This window comes from Triturus cristatus, chromosome 11 (assembly GCF_964204655.1).
Source record: "Triturus cristatus chromosome 11, aTriCri1.1, whole genome shotgun sequence".
In the NCBI taxonomy this organism is placed as follows: Eukaryota; Metazoa; Chordata; class Amphibia; order Caudata; family Salamandridae; genus Triturus; species Triturus cristatus.
Genome location: NC_140594.1, coordinates 1,140,461,108 through 1,140,479,016, shown reverse-complemented (window position 1 = coordinate 1,140,479,016; position 17,909 = coordinate 1,140,461,108). Strand labels below are relative to the sequence as shown.

The following is a 17,909-nucleotide window of genomic DNA, read 5'->3' as shown; positions in this document are numbered from 1 at the left end:
ACAAGGTGGCGCTGCATTCAGGTGAGAGAACAAGTGTGCACAAAATCGTTGGAGACTTTTGCCAGATTCATCGGTGGATCTTGCCTACTTTTATTCACATGCTAGATATTGCCTAGAAATGCTTTTTAATATAGAGATGCTAGAGTTAGAATGTCTGGTCGGGGTTCAGCCCTTTCATTGTCTACCGCCCGCAACATATTTATTACCAGCACATGTGAGTGGTGACTCTGCTTTTTGGAAAATAGCATCTAATAGGACAATTAATGTAGCAGATGGGGCGATCGAGATGCCTGCCTAAGTATTTCATTTTTTTTTAAATTTAACGTCTGATTAATCTGTTCATGATATTTCCGTTTTGTGACATGTTGCATTAAAACAAATCCTGCTTGGAGAACATATAAAAATTTGCACTGCATTGGCCGGGAATCGAACCCGGGTCAACTGCTTGGGAAGCAGCTATGCTCACCACTATACCTCCAACGCCCTATGATGTGGGTGCTCTCGGTTCTAAAGATTACAACCCCGAGTTCAATGACTATCTTGCACCAGTTTCAATGGTGCATTTGGTTTAGATACCAACATGAAAAGCAGTAGAAAGTTTCTTGTAGAGGGTAAGGAACTGGGGATTGAAACCAAGGCCAAATCTGTGCAGAAGAGAAGAAATGGAAAGCAGTAGTACAAATAGTGGAAATGAACATATTTAGGCAGCATTGGAAGCAAAGCAGCGAAGAGAAAGAGAGTGCCTTCCATGAAATGCCCAGGAGAATGATAAGAGCAGAACGAAAAGGCAAGAATGACATTCAAAGCATGCCCAGAAAAACGTGTGACGGTCCCACCAGTCATTTATGCTTATAATTGGGTATCTTTACTTTCAAAGTATGGGGTTGATCCTTTGGCGATCACTCTCTTGTATTTCAGCAGAGACAGATAGTTGAGAAGTCTTTTCTCACATAGCTAGCACAAGCCTGCGCTTTTCCTTGCTGGTAGCGTGGAAATGACAGATTGGTCCTCAGAAGAAAAAACAAGAAATATTATAGCGGAGGATGGTTTCGATCCATTGACCTCTGGGTTATGGGCCCAGCACGCTTCCGCTGCGCCACTCTGCTCCCTTGTAAAAGTGTTCTCTTTATGCAGATGAGGAGCTTTCAGCGAAGTGGCGAGGGATTGGTGGGTCTCGCTCCTCATTTGCCTAAGCATGCTGCAATGTATGCTGGGTGCAGAAAATCTTTATCTTCTCGTCTCACAGTAAGTCATAACTGAAAGTGCAGACCCTCTTGGGAACTAGCAGTTTCAGGCCTTTACCAAGATAGCAGCTCTCTAACCCTCTCCTCTCTCTTTGATCCTAGCGCTAGCATGCTCAGGATTTGATTTTAACTGGGAGCCAGAGATCTACCCGGTGAGGGCTTGTCCGGTGTGAGGCTTTTGAGCGTTTGGGAGCGTTCGGGACGTGAGGACATTGGACAGCAAATGTTGCCATCTTGAAATATCCAACCTTCCTGCTTTCGTGAGAGGCTCTTTCCATGGACATCTGCCTCTTGGAGTCCTCTCAACTTGCTCTCTGATATAACATTTTGTGAGCTGCAGTTACATCCGATGGCTACAAGGTGGTGCTGCATTCAGGTGAGAGAACAAGTGTGCACAAAATCGTTGGGGACTTTTGCCAGATTCATCGGTGGATCTTGCCTACTTTTATTCACATGCTAGATATTGCCTAGAAATGCTTTTTAATATAGAGATGCTAGAGTTAGAATGTCTGGTCGGGGTTCAGCCCTTTCATTGTCTACCGCCCGCAACATATTTATTACCAGCACATGTGAGTGGTGACTCTGCTTTTTGGAAAATAGCATCTAATAGGACAATTAATGTAGCAGATGGGGCGATCGAGATGCCTGCCTAAGTATTTCATTTTTTTTTAAATTTAACGTCTGATTAATCTGTTCATGATATTTCCGTTTTGTGACATGTTGCATTAAAACAAATCCTGCTTGGAGAACATATAAAAATTTGCACTGCATTGGCCGGGAATCGAACCCGGGTCAACTGCTTGGGAAGCAGCTATGCTCACCACTATACCACCAACGCCCTATGATGTGGTTGCTCTCGGTTCTAAAGATTACAAGCCCGAGTTCAATGACTATCTTGCACCAGTTTCAATGGTGCATTTGGTTTAGATACCAACATGAAAAGCAGTAGAAAGTTTCTTGTAGAGGGTAAGGAACTGGGGATTGAAACCAAGGCCAAATCTGTGCAGAAGAGAAGAAATGGAAAGCAGTAGTACAAATAGTGGAAATGAACATATTTAGGCAGCATTGGAAGCAAAGCAGCGAAGAGAAAGAGAGTGCCTTCCATGAAATGCCCAGGAGAATGATAAGAGCAGAACGAAAAGGCAAGAATGACATTCAAAGCATGCCCAGAAAAACGTGTGACGGTCCCACCAGTCATTTATGCTTATAATTGGGTATCTTTACTTTCAAAGTATGAGGTTGATCCTTTGGCGATCACTCTCTTGTATTTCAGCAGAGACAGATAGTTGAGAAGTCTTTTCTCACATAGCTAGCACAAGCCTGCGCTTTTCCTTGCTGGTAGCGTGGAAATGACAGATTGGTTCTCAGAAGAAAAAACAAGAAATATTATAGCAGAGGATGGTTTCGATCCATCGACCTCTGGGTTATGGGCCCAGCACGCTTCTGCTGCGCCAGTCTGCTCCCTTGTAAAAGTGTTCTCTTTATGCAGAGGAGGAGCTTTCAGCGAAGTGGCGAGGGATTGGTGGGTCTCGCTCCTCATTTGCCTAAGCATGCTGCAATGTATGCTGGGTGCAGAAAATCTTCATCTTCTCGTCTCACAGTCAGTCATAACTGAAAGTGCAGACCCTCTTGGGAACTAGCAGTTTCAGGCCTTTACCAAGATAGCAGCTCTCTAACCCTCTCCTCTCTCTTTGATCCTAGCGCTAGCATGCTCAGGATTTGATTTTAACTGGGAGCCAGAGATCTACCCGGTGAGGGCTTGCCCGGTGTGAGGCTTTTGAGTGTTTGGGAGCGTTCGGGACGTGAGGACATTGGACAGGAAATGTTGCCATCTTGAAATATCCAACCTTCCTGCTGTCGTGAGAGGCTCTTTCCATGGACATCTGCTTCTTGGAGTCCTCTCAACTTGCTCTCTGATATAACATTTTGTGAGCTGCAGTTACATCCGATGGCTACAAGGTGGCACTGCATTCAGGTGAGAGAACAAGTGTGCACAAAATCGTTGGGGACTTTTGCCAGATTCATCGGTGGATCTTGCCTACTTTTATTCACATGCTAGATATTGCCTAGAAATGCTTTTTAATATAGAGATGCTAGAGTTAGAATGTCTGGTCGGGGTTCAGCCCTTTCATTGTCTACCGCCCGCAACATATTTATTACCAGCACATGTGAGTGGTGACTCTGCTTTTTGGAAAATAGCATCTAATAGGACAATTAATGTAGCAGATGGGGCGATCGAGAGGCCTGCCTAAGTATTTCATTTTTTTTTAAATTTAACGTCTGATTAATCTGTTCATGATATTTCCGTTTTGTGACATGTTGCATTAAAACAAATCCTGCTTGGAGAACATATAAAAATTTGCACTGCATTGGCCGGGAATCGAACCCGGGTCAACTGCTTGGGAAGCAGCTATGCTCACCACTATACCACCAACGCCCTATGATGTGGTTGCTCTCGGTTCTAAAGATTACAACCCCGAGTTCAATGACTATCTTGCACCAGTTTCAATGGTGCATTTGGTTTAGATACCAACATGAAAAGCAGTAGAAAGTTTCTTGTAGAGGGTAAGGAACTGGGGATTGAAACCAAGGCCAAATCTGTGCAGAAGAGAAGAAATGGAAAGCAGTAGTACAAATAGTGGAAATGAACATATTTAGGCAGCATTGGAAGCAAAGCAGCGAAGAGAAAGAGAGTGCCTTCCATGAAATGCCCAGGAGAATGATAAGAGCAGAACGAAAAGGCAAGAATGACATTCAAAGCATGCCCAGAAAAACGTGTGACGGTCCCACCAGTCATTTATGCTTATAATTGGGTATCTTTACTTTCAAAGTATGAGGTTGATCCTTTGGCGATCACTCTCTTGTATTTCAGCAGAGACAGATAGTTGAGAAGTCTTTTCTCACATAGCTAGCACAAGCCTGCGCTTTTCCTTGCTGGTAGCGTGGAAATGACAGATTGGTTCTCAGAAGAAAAAACAAGAAATATTATAGCAGAGGATGGTTTCGATCCATCGACCTCTGGGTTATGGGCCCAGCACGCTTCTGCTGCGCCAGTCTGCTCCCTTGTAAAAGTGTTCTCTTTATGCAGAGGAGGAGCTTTCAGCGAAGTGGCGAGGGATTGGTGGGTCTCGCTCCTCATTTGCCTAAGCATGCTGCAATGTATGCTGGGTGCAGAAAATCTTCATCTTCTCGTCTCACAGTCAGTCATAACTGAAAGTGCAGACCCTCTTGGGAACTAGCAGTTTCAGGCCTTTACCAAGATAGCAGCTCTCTAACCCTCTCCTCTCTCTTTGATCCTAGCGCTAGCATGCTCAGGATTTGATTTTAACTGGGAGCCAGAGATCTACCCGGTGAGGGCTTGCCCGGTGTGAGGCTTTTGAGTGTTTGGGAGCGTTCGGGACGTGAGGACATTGGACAGGAAATGTTGCCATCTTGAAATATCCAACCTTCCTGCTGTCGTGAGAGGCTCTTTCCATGGACATCTGCTTCTTGGAGTCCTCTCAACTTGCTCTCTGATATAACATTTTGTGAGCTGCAGTTACATCCGATGGCTACAAGGTGGCACTGCATTCAGGTGAGAGAACAAGTGTGCACAAAATCGTTGGGGACTTTTGCCAGATTCATCGGTGGATCTTGCCTACTTTTATTCACATGCTAGATATTGCCTAGAAATGCTTTTTAATATAGAGATGCTAGAGTTAGAATGTCTGGTCGGGGTTCAGCCCTTTCATTGTCTACCGCCCGCAACATATTTATTACCAGCACATGTGAGTGGTGACTCTGCTTTTTGGAAAATAGCATCTAATAGGACAATTAATGTAGCAGATGGGGCGATCGAGATGCCTGCCTAAGTATTTCATTTTTTTTTTAATTTAACGTCTGATTAATCTGTTCATGATATTTCCGTTTTGTGACATGTTGCATTAAAACAAATCCTGCTTGGAGAACATATAAAAATTTGCACTGCATTGGCCGGGAATCGAACCCGGGTCAACTGCTTGGGAAGCAGCTATGCTCACCACTATACCACCAACGCCCTATGATGTGGGTGTTCTCGGTTCTAAAGATTACAACCCCGAGTTCAATGACTATCTTGCACCAGTTTCAATGGTGCATTTGGTTTAGATACCAACATGAAAAGCAGTAGAAAGTTTCTTGTAGAGGGTAAGGAACTGGGGATTGAAACCAAGGCCAAACCTGTGCAGAAGAGAAGAAATGGAAAGCAGTAGTACAAATAGTGGAAATGAACATATTTAGGCAGCATTGGAAGCAAAGCAGCGAAGAGAAAGAGAGTGCCTTCCATGAAATGCCCAGGAGAATGATAAGAGCAGAACGAAAAGGCAAGAATGACATTCAAAGCATGCCCAGAAAAACGTGTGACGGTCCCACCAGTCATTTATGCTTATAATTGGGTATCTTTACTTTCAAAGTATGGGGTTGATCCTTTGGCGATCACTCTCTTGTATTTCAGCAGAGACAGATAGTTGAGAAGTCTTTTCTCACATAGCTAGCACAAGCCTGCGCTTTTCCTTTCTGGTAGCGTGGAAATGACAGATTGGTCCTCAGAAGAAAAAACAAGAAATATTATAGAAGAGGATGGTTTCGATCCATCGACCTCTGGGTTATGGGCCCAGCACGCTTCCGCTGCGCCACTCTGCTCCCTTGTAAAAGTGTTCTCTTTATGCAGATGAGGAGCTTTCAGCGAAGTGGCGAGGGATTGGTGGGTCTCGCTCCTCATTTGCCTAAGCATGCTGCAATGTATGCTGGGTGCAGAAAATCTTCATCTTCTCGTCTCACAGTAAGTCATAACTGAAAGTGCAGACCCTCTTGGGAACTAGCAGTTTCAGGCCTTTACCAAGATAGCAGCTCTCTAACCCTCTCCTCTCTCTTTGATCCTAGCGCTAGCATGCTCAGGATTTGATTTTAACTGGGAGCCAGAGATCTACCCGGTGAGGGCGAGGCTTTTGAGCGTTTGGGAGCGTTCGGGACGTGAGGACATTGGACAGGAAATGTTGCCATCTTGAAATATCCAACCTTCCTGCAGTCGTGAGAGGCTCTTTCCATGGACATCTGCCTCTTGGAGTCCTCTCAACTTGCTCTCTGATATAACATTTTGTGAGCTGCAGTTACATCCGATGGCTACAAGGTGGCGCTGCATTCAGGTGAGAGAACAAGTGTGCACAAAATCGTTGGGGACTTTTGCCAGATTCATCGGTGGATCTTGCCTACTTTTATTCACATGCTAGATATTGCCTAGAAATGCTTCTTAATATAGAGATGCTAGAGTTAGAATGTCTGGTCGGGGTTCAGCCCTTTCATTGTTTACCGCCCGCAACATATTTATTACCAGCACATGTGAGTGGTGACTCTGCTTTTTGGAAAATAGCATCTAATAGGACAATTAATGTAGCAGATGGGGCGATCGAGATGCCTGCCTAAGTATTTCATTTTTTTTTTAATTTAACGTCTGATTAATCTGTTCATGATATTTCCGTTTTGTGACATGTTGCATTAAAACAAATCCTGCTTGGAGAACATATAAAAATTTGCACTGCATTGGCCGGGAATCGAACCCGGGTTAACTGCTTGGGAAGCAGCTATGCTCACCACTATACCACCAACGCCCTATGATGTGGGTGCTCTCGGTTCTAAAGATTACAACCCCGAGTTCAATGACTATCTTGCACCAGTTTCAATGGTGCATTTGGTTTAGATACCAACATGAAAAGCAGTAGAAAGTTTCTTGTAGAGGGTAAGGAACTGGGGATTGAAACCAAGGCCAAATCTGTGCAGAAGAGAAGAAATGGAAAGCAGTAGTACAAATAGTGGAAATGAACATATTTAGGCAGCATTGGAAGCAAAGCAGCGAAGAGAAAGAGAGTGCCTTCCATGAAATGCCCAGGAGAATGATAAGAGCAGAACGAAAAGGCAAGAATGACATTCAAAGCATGCCCAGAAAAACGTGTGACGGTCCCACCAGTCATTTATGCTTATAATTGGGTATCTTTACTTTCAAAGTATGGGGTTGATCCTTTGGCGATCACTCTCTTGTATTTCAGCAGAGACAGATAGTTGAGAAGTCTTTTCTCACATAGCTAGCACAAGCCTGCGCTTTTCCTTGCTGGTAGCGTGGAAATGACAGATTGGTCCTCAGAAGAAAAAACAAGAAATATTATAGCAGAGGATGGTTTCGATCCATCGACCTCTGGGTTATGGGCCCAGCACGCTTCCGCTGCGCCACTCTGCTCCCTTGTAAAAGTGTTCTCTTTATGCAGATGAGGAGCTTTCAGCGAAGTGGCGAGGGATTGGTGGGTCTCACTCCTCATTTGCCTAAGCATGCTGCAATGTATGCTGGGTGCAGAAAATCTTCATCTTCTCGTCTCACAGTCAGTCATAACTGAAAGTGCAGACCCTCTTGGGAACTAGCAGTTTCAGGCCTTTACCAAGATAGCAGCTCTCTAACCCTCTCCTCTCTCTTTGATCCTAGCGCTAGCATGCTCCGGATTTGATTTTAACTGGGAGCCAGAGATCTACCCGGTGAGGGCTTGCCCGGTGTGAGGCTTTTGAGCGTTTGGGAGCGTTCGGGACGTGAGGACGTTGGACAGGAAATGTTGCCATCTTGAAATATCCAACCTTCCTGCTGTCGTGAGAGGCTCTTTCCATGGACATCTGCCTCTTGGAGTCCTCTCAACTTGCTCTCTGATATAACATTTTGTGAGCTGCAGTTACATCCGATGGCTACAAGGTGGCGCTGCATTCAGGTGAGAGAACAAGTGTGCACAAAATCGTTGGGGACTTTTGCCAGATTCATCGGTGGATCTTGCCTTCTTTTATTCACATGCTAGATATTGCCTAGAAATGCTTTTTAATATAGAGATGCTAGAGTTAGAATGTCTGGTCGGGGTTCAGCCCTTTCATTGTCTACCGCCCGCAACATATTTATTACCAGCACATGTGAGTGGTGACTCTGCTTTTTGGAAAATAGCATCTAATAGGACAATGAATGTAGCAGATGGGGCGATCGAGATGCCTGCCTAAGTATTTCATTTTTTTTTTAATTTAACGTCTGATTAATCTGTTCATGATATTTCCGTTTTGTGACATGTTGCATTAAAACAAATCCTGCTTGGAGAACATATAAAAATTTGCACTGCATTGGCCGGGAATCGAACCCGGGTCAACTGCTTGGGAAGCAGCTATACTCACCACTATACCACCAACGCCCTATGATGTGGGTGCTCTCGGTTCTAAAGATTACAACCCCGAGTTCAATGACTATCTTGCACCAGTTTCAATGGTGCATTTGGTTTAGATACCAACATGAAAAGCAGTAGAAAGTTTCTTGTAGAGGGTAAGAAACTGGGGATTGAAACCAAGGCCAAATCTGTGCAGAAGAGAAGAAATGGAAAGCAGTAGTACAAATAGTGGAAATGAACATATTTAGGCAGCATTGGAAGCAAAGCAGCGAAGAGAAAGAGAGTGCCTTCCATGAAATGCCCAGGAGAATGATAAGAGCAGAACGAAAAGGCAAGAATGACATTCAAAGCATGCCCAGAAAAACGTGTGACGTTCCCACCAGTCATTTATGCTTATAATTGGGTATCTTTACTTTCAAAGTATGGGGTTGATCCTTTGGCGATCACTCTCTTGTATTTCAGCAGAGACAGATAGTTGAGAAGTCTTTTCTCACATAGCTAGCACAAGCCTGCGCTTTTCCTTGCTGGTAGCGTGGAAATGACAGATTGGTTCTCAGAAGAAAAAACAAGAAATATTATAGCAGAGGATGGTTTCGATCCATCGACCTCTGGGTTATGGGCCCAGCACGCTTCCGCTGCGCCACTCTGCTCCCTTGTAAAAGTGTTCTCTTTATGCAGAGGAGGAGCTTTCAGCGAAGTGGCGAGGGATTGGTGGGTCTCGCTCCTCATTTGCCTAAGCATGCTGCAATGTATGCTGGGTGCAGAAAATCTTCATCTTCTCGTCTCACAGTCAGTCATAACTGAAAGTGCAGACCCTCTTGGGAACTAGCAGTTTCAGGCCTTTACCAAGATAGCAGCTCTCTAACCCTCTCCTCTCTCTTTGATCCTAGCGCTAGCATGCTCAGGATTTGATTTTAACTGGGAGCCAGAGATCTACCCGGTGAGGGCTTGCCCGGTGTGAGGCTTTTGAGTGTTTGGGAGCGTTCGGGACGTGAGGACATTGGACAGGAAATGTTGCCATCTTGAAATATCCAACCTTCCTGCTGTCGTGAGAGGCTCTTTCCATGGACATCTGCTTCTTGGAGTCCTCTCAACTTGCTCTCTGATATAACATTTTGTGAGCTGCAGTTACATCCGATGGCTACAAGGTGGCACTGCATTCAGGTGAGAGAACAAGTGTGCACAAAATCGTTGGGGACTTTTGCCAGATTCATCGGTGGATCTTGCCTACTTTTATTCACATGCTAGATATTGCCTAGAAATGCTTTTTAATATAGAGATGCTAGAGTTAGAATGTCTGGTCGGGGTTCAGCCCTTTCATTGTCTACCGCCCGCAACATATTTATTACCAGCACATGTGAGTGGTGACTCTGCTTTTTGGAAAATAGCATCTAATAGGACAATTAATGTAGCAGATGGGGCGATCGAGATGCCTGCCTAAGTATTTCATTTTTTTTTTAATTTAACGTCTGATTAATCTGTTCATGATATTTCCGTTTTGTGACATGTTGCATTAAAACAAATCCTGCTTGGAGAACATATAAAAATTTGCACTGCATTGGCCGGGAATCGAACCCGGGTCAACTGCTTGGGAAGCAGCTATGCTCACCACTATACCACCAACGCCCTATGATGTGGGTGTTCTCGGTTCTAAAGATTACAACCCCGAGTTCAATGACTATCTTGCACCAGTTTCAATGGTGCATTTGGTTTAGATACCAACATGAAAAGCAGTAGAAAGTTTCTTGTAGAGGGTAAGGAACTGGGGATTGAAACCAAGGCCAAACCTGTGCAGAAGAGAAGAAATGGAAAGCAGTAGTACAAATAGTGGAAATGAACATCTTTAGGCAGCATTGGAAGCAAAGCAGCGAAGAGAAAGAGAGTGCCTTCCATGAAATGCCCAGGAGAATGATAAGAGCAGAACGAAAAGGCAAGAATGACATTCAAAGCATGCCCAGAAAAACGTGTGACGGTCCCACCAGTCATTTATGCTTATAATTGGGTATCTTTACTTTCAAAGTATGGGGTTGATCCTTTGGCGATCACTCTCTTGTATTTCAGCAGAGACAGATAGTTGAGAAGTCTTTTCTCACATAGCTAGCACAAGCCTGCGCTTTTCCTTTCTGGTAGCGTGGAAATGACAGATTGGTCCTCAGAAGAAAAAACAAGAAATATTATAGAAGAGGATGGTTTCGATCCATCGACCTCTGGGTTATGGGCCCAGCACGCTTCCGCTGCGCCACTCTGCTCCCTTGTAAAAGTGTTCTCTTTATGCAGATGAGGAGCTTTCAGCGAAGTGGCGAGGGATTGGTGGGTCTCGCTCCTCATTTGCCTAAGCATGCTGCAATGTATGCTGGGTGCAGAAAATCTTCATCTTCTCGTCTCACAGTAAGTCATAACTGAAAGTGCAGACCCTCTTGGGAACTAGCAGTTTCAGGCCTTTACCAAGATAGCAGCTCTCTAACCCTCTCCTCTCTCTTTGATCCTAGCGCTAGCATGCTCAGGATTTGATTTTAACTGGGAGCCAGAGATCTACCCGGTGAGGGCGAGGCTTTTGAGCGTTTGGGAGCGTTCGGGACGTGAGGACATTGGACAGGAAATGTTGCCATCTTGAAATATCCAACCTTCCTGCAGTCGTGAGAGGCTCTTTCCATGGACATCTGCCTCTTGGAGTCCTCTCAACTTGCTCTCTGATATAACATTTTGTGAGCTGCAGTTACATCCGATGGCTACAAGGTGGCGCTGCATTCAGGTGAGAGAACAAGTGTGCACAAAATCGTTGGGGACTTTTGCCAGATTCATCGGTGGATCTTGCCTACTTTTATTCACATGCTAGATATTGCCTAGAAATGCTTCTTAATATAGAGATGCTAGAGTTAGAATGTCTGGTCGGGGTTCAGCCCTTTCATTGTTTACCGCCCGCAACATATTTATTACCAGCACATGTGAGTGGTGACTCTGCTTTTTGGAAAATAGCATCTAATAGGACAATTAATGTAGCAGATGGGGCGATCGAGATGCCTGCCTAAGTATTTCATTTTTTTTTTAATTTAACGTCTGATTAATCTGTTCATGATATTTCCGTTTTGTGACATGTTGCATTAAAACAAATCCTGCTTGGAGAACATATAAAAATTTGCACTGCATTGGCCGGGAATCGAACCCGGGTCAACTGCTTGGGAAGCAGCTATGCTCACCACTATACCACCAACGCCCTATGATGTGGGTGCTCTCGGTTCTAAAGATTACAACCCCGAGTTCAATGACTATCTTGCACCAGTTTCAATGGTGCATTTGGTTTAGATACCAACATGAAAAGCAGTAGAAAGTTTCTTGTAGAGGGTAAGGAACTGGGGATTGAAACCAAGGCCAAATCTGTGCAGAAGAGAAGAAATGGAAAGCAGTAGTACAAATAGTGGAAATGAACATATTTAGGCAGCATTGGAAGCAAAGCAGCGAAGAGAAAGAGAGTGCCTTCCATGAAATGCCCAGGAGAATGATAAGAGCAGAACGAAAAGGCAAGAATGACATTCAAAGCATGCCCAGAAAAACGTGTGACGGTCCCACCAGTCATTTATGCTTATAATTGGGTATCTTTACTTTCAAAGTATGGGGTTGATCCTTTGGCGATCACTCTCTTGTATTTCAGCAGAGACAGATAGTTGAGAAGTCTTTTCTCACATAGCTAGCACAAGCCTGCGCTTTTCCTTGCTGGTAGCGTGGAAATGACAGATTGGTCCTCAGAAGAAAAAACAAGAAATATTATAGCAGAGGATGGTTTCGATCCATCGACCTCTGGGTTATGGGCCCAGCACGCTTCCGCTGCGCCACTCTGCTCCCTTGTAAAAGTGTTCTCTTTATGCAGATGAGGAGCTTTCAGCGAAGTGGCGAGGGATTGGTGGGTCTCACTCCTCATTTGCCTAAGCATGCTGCAATGTATGCTGGGTGCAGAAAATCTTCATCTTCTCGTCTCACAGTCAGTCATAACTGAAAGTGCAGACCCTCTTGGGAACTAGCAGTTTCAGGCCTTTACCAAGATAGCAGCTCTCTAACCCTCTCCTCTCTCTTTGATCCTAGCGCTAGCATGCTCCGGATTTGATTTTAACTGGGAGCCAGAGATCTACCCGGTGAGGGCTTGCCCGGTGTGAGGCTTTTGAGCGTTTGGGAGCGTTCGGGACGTGAGGACGTTGGACAGGAAATGTTGCCATCTTGAAATATCCAACCTTCCTGCTGTCGTGAGAGGCTCTTTCCATGGACATCTGCCTCTTGGAGTCCTCTCAACTTGCTCTCTGATATAACATTTTGTGAGCTGCAGTTACATCCGATGGCTACAAGGTGGCGCTGCATTCAGGTGAGAGAACAAGTGTGCACAAAATCGTTGGGGACTTTTGCCAGATTCATCGGTGGATCTTGCCTACTTTTATTCACATGCTAGATATTGCCTAGAAATGCTTTTTAATATAGAGATGCTAGAGTTAGAATGTCTGGTCGGGGTTCAGCCCTTTCATTGTCTACCGCCCGCAACATATTTATTACCAGCACATGTGAGTGGTGACTCTGCTTTTTGGAAAATAGCATCTAATAGGACAATGAATGTAGCAGATGGGGCGATCGAGATGCCTGCCTAAGTATTTCATTTTTTTTTTAATTTAACGTCTGATTAATCTGTTCATGATATTTCCGTTTTGTGACATGTTGCATTAAAACAAATCCTGCTTGGAGAACATATAAAAATTTGCACTGCATTGGCCGGGAATCGAACCCGGGTCAACTGCTTGGGAAGCAGCTATACTCACCACTATACCACCAACGCCCTATGATGTGGGTGCTCTCGGTTCTAAAGATTACAACCCCGAGTTCAATGACTATCTTGCACCAGTTTCAATGGTGCATTTGGTTTAGATACCAACATGAAAAGCAGTAGAAAGTTTCTTGTAGAGGGTAAGAAACTGGGGATTGAAACCAAGGCCAAATCTGTGCAGAAGAGAAGAAATGGAAAGCAGTAGTACAAATAGTGGAAATGAACATATTTAGGCAGCATTGGAAGCAAAGCAGCGAAGAGAAAGAGAGTGCCTTCCATGAAAGGCCCAGGAGAATGATAAGAGCAGAACGAAAAGGCAAGAATGACATTCAAAGCATGCCCAGAAAAACGTGTGACGTTCCCACCAGTCATTTATGCTTATAATTGGGTATCTTTACTTTCAAAGTATGGGGTTGATCCTTTGGCGATCACTCTCTTGTATTTCAGCAGAGACAGATAGTTGAGAAGTCTTTTCTCACATAGCTAGCACAAGCCTGCGCTTTTCCTTGCTGGTAGCGTGGAAATGACAGATTGGTTCTCAGAAGAAAAAACAAGAAATATTATAGCAGAGGATGGTTTCGATCCATCGACCTCTGGGTTATGGGCCCAGCACGCTTCCGCTGCGCCACTCTGCTCCCTTGTAAAAGTGTTCTCTTTATGCAGAGGAGGAGCTTTCAGCGAAGTGGCGAGGGATTGGTGGGTCTCGCTCCTCATTTGCCTAAGCATGCTGCAATGTATGCTGGGTGCAGAAAATCTTCATCTTCTCGTCTCACAGTCAGTCATAACTGAAAGTGCAGACCCTCTTGGGAACTAGCAGTTTCAGGCCTTTACCAAGATAGCAGCTCTCTAACCCTCTCCTCTCTCTTTGATCCTAGCGCTAGCATGCTCAGGATTTGATTTTAACTGGGAGCCAGAGATCTACCCGGTGAGGGCTTGCCCGGTGTGAGGCTTTTGAGCGTTTGGGAGCGTTCGGGACGTGAGGACATTGGACAGGAAATGTTGCCATCTTGAAATATCCAACCTTCCTGCTGTCGTGAGAGGCTCTTTCCATGGACATCTGCCTCTTGGAGTCCTCTCAACTTGCTCTCTGATATAACATTTTGTGAGCTGCAGTTACATCCGATGGCTACAAGGTGGCGCTGCATTCAGGTGAGAGAACAAGTGTGCACAAAATCGTTGGGGACTTTTGCCAGATTCATCGGTGGATCTTGCCTACTTTTATTCACATGCTAGATATTGCCTAGAAATGCTTTTTAATATAGAGATGCTAGAGTTAGAATGTCTGGTCGGGGTTCAGCCCTTTCATTGTCTACCGCCCGCAACATATTTATTACCAGCACATGTGAGTTGTGACTCTGCTTTTTGGAAAATAGCGTCTAATAGGACAATTAATGTAGCAGATGGGGCGATCGAGGTGCCTGCCTAAGTATTTCATTTTTTTTTTAATTTAACGTCTGATTAATCTGTTCATGATATTTCCGTTTTGTGACATGTTGCATTAAAACAAATCCTGCTTGGAGAACATATAAAAATTTGCACTGCATTGGCCAGGAATCGAACCCGGGTCAACTGCTTGGGAAGCAGCTATGCTCACCACTATACCACCAACGCCCTATGATGTGGGTGCTCTCGGTTCTAAAGATTACAACCCCGAGTTCAATGACTATCTTGCACCAGTTTCAATGGTGCATTTGGTTTAGATACCAACATGAAAAGCAGTAGAAAGTTTCTTGTAGAGGGTAAGGAACTGGGGATTGAAACCAAGGCCAAATCTGTGCAGAAGAGAAGAAATGGAAAGCAGTAGTACAAATAGTGGAAATGAACATATTTAGGCAGCATTGGAAGCAAAGCAGCGAAGAGAAAGAGAGTGCCTTCCATGAAATGCCCAGGAGAATGATAAGAGCAGAACGAAAAGGCAAGAATGACATTCAAAGCATGCCCAGAAAAACGTGTGACGGTCCCACCAGTCATTTATGCTTATAATTGGGTATCTTTACTTTCAAAGTATGGGGTTGATCCTTTGGCGATCACTCTCTTGTATTTCAGCAGAGACAGATAGTTGAGAAGTCTTTTCTCACATAGCTAGCACAAGCCTGCGCTTTTCCTTGCTGGTAGCGTGGAAATGACAGATTGGTCCTCAGAAGAAAAAACAAGAAATATTATAGCAGAGGATGGTTTCGATCCATCGACCTCTGGGTTATGGGCCCAGCACGCTTCCGCTGCGCCACTCTGCTCCCTTGTAAAAGTGTTCTCTTTATGCAGATGAGGAGCTTTCAGCGAAGTGGTGAGGGATTGGTGGGTCTCGCTCCTCATTTGCCTAAGCATGCTGCAATGTATGCTGGGTGCAGAAAATCTTCATCTTCTCGTCTCACAGTAAGTCCTAACTGAAAGTGCAGACCCTCTTGGGAACTAGCAGTTTCAGGCCTTTACCAAGATAGCAGCTCTCTAACCCTCTCCTCTCTCTTTGATCCTAGCGCTAGCATGCTCAGGATTTGATTTTAACTGGGAGCCAGAGATCTACCCGGTGAGGGCTTGTCCGGTGTGCGGCTTTTGAGCGTTTGGGAGCGTTCGGGATGTGAGGACATTGGACAGGAAATGTTGCCATCTTGAAATATCCAACCTTCCTGCTGTCGTGAGAGGCTCTTTCCATGGACATCTGCCTCTTGGAGTCCTCTCAACTTGCTCTCTGATATAACATTTTGTGAGCTGCAGTTACATCCGATGGCTACAAGGTGGCGCTGCATTCAGGTGAGAGAACAAGTGTGCACAAAATCGTTGGAGACTTTTGCCAGATTCATCGGTGGATCTTGCCTACTTTTATTCACATGCTAGATATTGCCTAGAAATGCTTTTTAATATAGAGATGCTAGAGTTAGAATGTCTGGTCGGGGTTCAGCCCTTTCATTGTCTACCGCCCGCAACATATTTATTACCAGCACATGTGAGTGGTGACTCTGCTTTTTGGAAAATAGCATCTAATAGGACAATTAATGTAGCAGATTTGGCGATCGAGATGCCTGCCTAAGTATTTCATTTTTTTTTAAATTTAACGTCTGATTAATCTGTTCATGATATTTCCGTTTTGTGACATGTTGCATTAAAACAAATCCTGCTTGGAGAACATATAAAAATTTGCACTGCATTGGCCGGGAATCGAACCCGGGTCAACTGCTTGGGAAGCAGCTATGCTCACCACTATACCTCCAACGCCCTATGATGTGGGTGCTCTCGGTTCTAAAGATTACAACCCCGAGTTCAATGACTATCTTGCACCAGTTTCAATGGTGCATTTGGTTTAGATACCAACATGAAAAGCAGTAGAAAGTTTCTTGTAGAGGGTAAGGAACTGGGGATTGAAACCAAGGCCAAATCTGTGCAGAAGAGAAGAAATGGAAAGCAGTAGTACAAATAGTGGAAATGAACATATTTAGGCAGCATTGGAAGCAAAGCAGCGAAGAGAAAGAGAGTGCCTTCCATGAAATGCCCAGGAGAATGATAAGAGCAGAACGAAAAGGCAAGAATGACATTCAAAGCATGCCCAGAAAAACGTGTGACGGTCCCACCAGTCATTTATGCTTATAATTGGGTATCTTTACTTTCAAAGTATGGGGTTGATCCTTTGGCGATCACTCTCTTGTATTTCAGCAGAGACAGATAGTTGAGAAGTCTTTTCTCACATAGCTAGCACAAGCCTGCGCTTTTCCTTGCTGGTAGCGTGGAAATGACAGATTGGTCCTCAGAAGAAAAAACAAGAAATATTATAGCGGAGGATGGTTTCGATCCATCGACCTCTGGGTTATGGGCCCAGCACGCTTCCGCTGCGCCACTCTGCTCCCTTGTAAAAGTGTTCTCTTTATGCAGATGAGGAGCTTTCAGCGAAGTGGCGAGGGATTGGTGGGTCTCGCTCCTCATTTGCCTAAGCATGCTGCAATGTATGCTGGGTGCAGAAAATCTTTATCTTCTCGTCTCACAGTAAGTCATAACTGAAAGTGCAGACCCTCTTGGGAACTAGCAGTTTCAGGCCTTTACCAAGATAGCAGCTCTCTAACCCTCTCCTCTCTCTTTGATCCTAGCGCTAGCATGCTCAGGATTTGATTTTAACTGGGAGCCAGAGATCTACTCGGTGAGGGCTTGTCCGGTGTGAGGCTTTTGAGCGTTTGGGAGCGTTCGGGACGTGAGGACATTGGACAGGAAATGTTGCCATCTTGAAATATCCAACCTTCCTGCTTTCGTGAGAGGCTCTTTCCATGGACATCTGCCTCTTGGAGTCCTCTCAACTTGCTCTCTGATATAACATTTTGTGAGCTGCAGTTACATCCGATGGCTACAAGGTGGTGCTGCATTCAGGTGAGAGAACAAGTGTGCACAAAATCGTTGGGGACTTTTGCCAGATTCATCGGTGGATCTTGCCTACTTTTATTCACATGCTAGATATTGCCTAGAAATGCTTTTTAATATAGAGATGCTAGAGTTAGAATGTCTGGTCGGGGTTCAGCCCTTTCATTGTCTACCGCCCGCAACATATTTATTACCAGCACATGTGAGTGGTGACTCTGCTTTTTGGAAAATAGCATCTAATAGGACAATTAATGTAGCAGATGGGGCGATCGAGATGCCTGCCTAAGTATTTCATTTTTTTTTAAATTTAACGTCTGATTAATCTGTTTA

At 44.6% G+C, this 17,909-nt stretch overlaps 8 non-coding genes across 8 annotated transcripts; all 8 read right to left on the bottom strand.

Annotated features, from left to right (window-relative positions):
* Positions 1-2,010: 2,010 nt before the first annotated feature.
* TRNAG-CCC (transfer RNA glycine (anticodon CCC)) lies at positions 2,011-2,082 on the bottom strand. The gene has a single exon. It is a non-coding gene; the product is annotated as a tRNA-Gly (tRNA).
* A 1,527-nt stretch (positions 2,083-3,609) lies between these two features.
* On the bottom strand, positions 3,610-3,681 carry TRNAG-CCC (transfer RNA glycine (anticodon CCC)). Its single transcript has one exon. It is a non-coding gene; the product is annotated as a tRNA-Gly (tRNA).
* A 1,527-nt stretch (positions 3,682-5,208) lies between these two features.
* Positions 5,209-5,280, bottom strand: TRNAG-CCC (transfer RNA glycine (anticodon CCC)). Its single transcript has one exon. It is a non-coding gene; the product is annotated as a tRNA-Gly (tRNA).
* A 1,516-nt stretch (positions 5,281-6,796) lies between these two features.
* Positions 6,797-6,868, bottom strand: TRNAG-CCC (transfer RNA glycine (anticodon CCC)). The gene has a single exon. It is a non-coding gene; the product is annotated as a tRNA-Gly (tRNA).
* Positions 6,869-8,395: 1,527 nt separating this feature from the next.
* TRNAG-CCC (transfer RNA glycine (anticodon CCC)) lies at positions 8,396-8,467 on the bottom strand. Its single transcript has one exon. It is a non-coding gene; the product is annotated as a tRNA-Gly (tRNA).
* Positions 8,468-9,994: 1,527 nt separating this feature from the next.
* Positions 9,995-10,066, bottom strand: TRNAG-CCC (transfer RNA glycine (anticodon CCC)). Its single transcript has one exon. It is a non-coding gene; the product is annotated as a tRNA-Gly (tRNA).
* Positions 10,067-11,582: 1,516 nt separating this feature from the next.
* On the bottom strand, positions 11,583-11,654 carry TRNAG-CCC (transfer RNA glycine (anticodon CCC)). Its single transcript has one exon. It is a non-coding gene; the product is annotated as a tRNA-Gly (tRNA).
* A 1,527-nt stretch (positions 11,655-13,181) lies between these two features.
* On the bottom strand, positions 13,182-13,253 carry TRNAG-CCC (transfer RNA glycine (anticodon CCC)). Its single transcript has one exon. It is a non-coding gene; the product is annotated as a tRNA-Gly (tRNA).
* Between the last annotated feature and the right edge of the window lie 4,656 nt (positions 13,254-17,909).